Below are 4,073 nucleotides of genomic sequence, written 5' to 3'. Positions count from 1 at the left end.
TTTCTAGCAGTTCCAGTAGAGGGCTCAAGGCATCTCTTGTCAGCAGCTTTAACTGGACAAACTGCCTCATTTCTGAAGACAGGCAACTTGTGTCACGTAGACACAGCTGAAGTTACTCTGGGAGAAAACTTGTGAAGATTTCACTGGGCCTTCGAAATAAATTTGTAAACCAATTCCCTAAAATATTCCTTGACTGGCTGCCACCATGCACATTCCTTACTCCTTCCAGAGGAGTGGTGGCTCACATTATTTACAAAAGGACGTCAGTCACTCCCTGGAAAGATGGTTTGCCCTAGTAAGGGCCTTAATGCAATGGGAGGGATCTGTTACAATTGTTTTCTTTTAGTGTAAGTGGGAGGGGACTTACATGTAGTCAGCTTAATCAGATTTCATGAGTTACGAAAATAGTAAAATATTAACAATTTGAGTTGTATGCAGGATTACAATAGATCCTGTAATAATTGAAATCGTCACTGTCCATATTTATTTATTTATGCATTTATTTTACCTGGCAAGATTAGGGCCTTCAGGCCCTCTCTTACACCTAACCAGGCATACTCAGCTTCAACAAATTTCAGTATCTACAGAACATTAAGGACATATAACATGTTATACAGTATTAATGTTACAGAAAAAATACGGATTATAAAAGTAGTACAATGATAAGTATAACAATCAAAAAATAATTATAACAATCAAGAGTAATAATAATAGTAATGACTATGTATATGAAAGTAAACATATTTTTTTCTTTTATGAATGTCAGTCCTATTGCTAGTTGGGAATTTTCTCGTTATATTCTTGCAGCTTGTGAGTTATTCTCATCAAGCAGAGACATAAGACGATAGAATGGGGTGAACGAGATATAGAAGAGGTAGATAGGTTAGAGGAAGAGAAATAGAATGGTAAAATTCGAAGATATGATGGAGAGGAGAAAGAAAAAGATGAGAGGGGCACAACAATGGTGGCTATACCGTCCCTAATATGTAAGTCTTGAGTTCCCTCTTGAATGTTAAGTGGTTCTGGATAAGACGCAGATCACAGAGGAGCGCGTTCCATAGTCGTATGGCTGAGATGGAGAATGACACGGAGAAAGATTTTGTGTTATGTAAAGGTACAGCCAAGATGCTAGACGTATCCGATCTGGTATTGCGGTTGTGGAATGATGATAGGTGTTTAATGTGAGAAGATAAGTATTGGGGGCACCAGTGGCTAAGAAATCGATGAAGTAAGCACATTGTGTGGAGATCGCGTGCCTTATGTGGGCGTATCCAACCTAGCTGGGAGTATGAAGGACTGATATGATCATACAACCGTATATTGCATACGTATCTAACGCTCGAGGCATCTCGAATTTTCACTATTTGTGCCGTGTTGAACTACATCACAGTAGTAAAGATTAGGCAAGACTAGTATTTGGACTAATTTTTGTTTAACATGGGTTGGAAATATTTTTCTAAATTTTTGAATTGCATGTAGGGAGGAGAGCGATTTCCGGCAAGCTGTGACTGTCTGTTCTTCCCAGTTTAGGTGTTCATCCAAGAGTATTCCAAGGTCTTTTACTATTTTTTGGTATGGTAGTTGGGTACCATTGAGGAGTATTTGAGGGACTGTTTAGCGAAAGTACCGACTGATTAACTTTGGATGAGATATAAGTATGACCTGGGATTTCTTGGGGTTTAGTTTCAGACCTAGGTTCTGTGCCCATCGAGAAACAGAGCAAAGATCTGCGTTCATACTCGCTACTGCGTCAGCAATGTTCTAGGGGCTTGCACTTATGTACAGTTGGATGTCGTCGGCATATAGATGGTAGTTGCAGGAGTGAATCATTGAAGAAATATCATTAATGTACAGTGAGAAGAGTAATGGACCAAGGACGGAGCCTTGGGGAACTCCGGAGCACACGTTTTTCCATGATGACTTTTCCGACCCACAAGTGACTTGTTGACTTCTGTTTCTGAGGTAGCTGTCGAACCAGTGTATTGCGCTGTTTGCGAAATTCAGCTGCTTCATTTTAATTAGTAATATATCAAAGTCAACTGTATCAAAAGCCTTGCTAAAGTCAAGCAGTGTTAGGATGGTAGCTTCACGTCTGTCCATAGCATGTTTAATGTCATCAGTTACTTTGATTAATGCAGTTGCTGTACTATGGTGCTTTCGAAAGCCTGACTGATATTTGTTGTGGATGTTATGAGTTTTGAGGTAATCCGTCAGCTGTTCATGGACGATGTATTCTAGGGCTTTAGATATTGCAGGCAGTATGGTGATCGGCCTGTAGTCACCTGGCGACTTAGGGTTGTCAGTCTTGGGTATAGGTTGAATTAAACTTTGCTTCCACTCAGTAGGATATGTACTACTAACAAGAGACAGGTTGAAGATGTCTGTGATAACTGGAGTAATAGTGTCTACGACGTTCTTAATCATGCCAATGCTCACTCCATCATTTCCTACTGCCTCGGAAGAGATTCTCATAATTGCCTTGTGTACTGTGCCGGTAGTTACATGTTTTAGGAAAAACTTGTCTCTCGAAAGATTGATATCTTGGGGCAGGTAATTTGTCGCTGCGTGGCAGTTTACAGTTGTTGAGAAGAAATCGTTTAATTCTTCTGCAGATGCTTGATAAACAGCGTCGGATCTTCGCTTCCCTATACCGAAACTGCGCAGCTTTTTCCACAGTGCAGCAGGTTTTGTTATGCCGCATACGACAGAGCGGGCATGTCTGATTTTGGCATTCCTCACGCTTTGCTTGGTTCTATTTCGGAGTTTCCTATAAGCTTCGTACGCCTCGGGAGTTGGGTTACGCTTGAAGGCCCTATGTGCAGCATCATGTTTATTCATTAACTGGCGTAATGCAGTGGTGAGCCACGGAGCGGGAGCTCTTTTTACCTTGACAGTGCGTTGAGGAGCATGTTTATCATACAGTGCAATAATTTTGCGACATAATTCCCGAATTTTTCCGTCTAAAGTCGGTTCATTGCTTATATCATGCCAAGGGATGTCTGAGCAATCCTTTTGAAGAGCGTCATGGTTAACATTTTTTAGGTTTCTGTAGGTTACCAGGTGAGATTTTTCTTTGGTAGTATGCACTGAGTAATTTAAGAATATCACGTCATGAGCAGAGAGTCCTGGAGCGGATGTCTGATTGGCGCGAATTATTTTATCTGGTCGCTTTGTTGCTATTATATCTATGAGTGTATGGCTGTGTGGCGTGTAATGAGTTGGGTCCAGCGGTGTTAAACTCATATCATTGGAGTGGGACAGTCTCCTTAGTTTTTCTGCAGAGGGAAATTTTAACTGTAAGTCGATGTGTGTGTCGCCCATAATGATTATGTGTTCATACAGTGTCACGAGCGAGGACAGGGCAGACTGAAAGGAGGACATAGCACCGACGTTTGGAGGTTTATAGATTACTCCAGTTAGCAGTTTCTGATTTGATGTATTTATTTCGAAAAACAAGAACTCTGCTTCTCCTTCGCCCTTTGCATCCGATGTGCATAGTACAGTAGGTCTCAGATCAGAGCGAACATAGGCACCCACACCACCCCCGCATCGTGTTTCACGATCTGCCCTTAGGAGAGAGTAACCAGTGATTCGGATAGCGTCGGAAGAAATGTTTGGTTTCAACCAAGTTTCAGAGACGAGGACAATATGGAACAGCGATTGGCAGAACAGGTCACAGAACTCGTCGAAGTGAGCCGTTAGCGACTGAGCGTTCGCGTGGGCCACAAAGAGCCCGCCGCCGGAACTGGTCCGTCCCATTGTGGCCGCCTGTAGGACCGAGCGCGCTCCGTCTACCTGCTGGCCGGAAGAGGGACAAAAGCTGGATTTCGGGGGGGAAGACATATTTACAGGTGTGTCCAACGACACTCAAGCGTCTGTGGGATAAAGGCGAAAGACAAGCTGGAGGTATCGGAGAAAGGAGCGAAAAGAAAGATGGAAAGTGGCACTAGTGGTTACGAAGAAGATAACAGTAGTAGTAGTGGTAGTGACGAGGATGAAAATAACAGATATAGAAAGGCGGTTTTAAGGAGATTCCTGTTAATGGAGAATATATAATCAAATCTTAAAATAAA

The sequence above is a fragment of the Schistocerca serialis genome, chromosome 3 (assembly GCF_023864345.2).
Source record: "Schistocerca serialis cubense isolate TAMUIC-IGC-003099 chromosome 3, iqSchSeri2.2, whole genome shotgun sequence".
NCBI lineage: Eukaryota > Metazoa > Arthropoda > Insecta > Orthoptera > Acrididae > Schistocerca > Schistocerca serialis.
The sequence above is the reverse complement of the archived record's forward strand: the minus strand, read 5'-3'. Positions refer to the sequence as shown.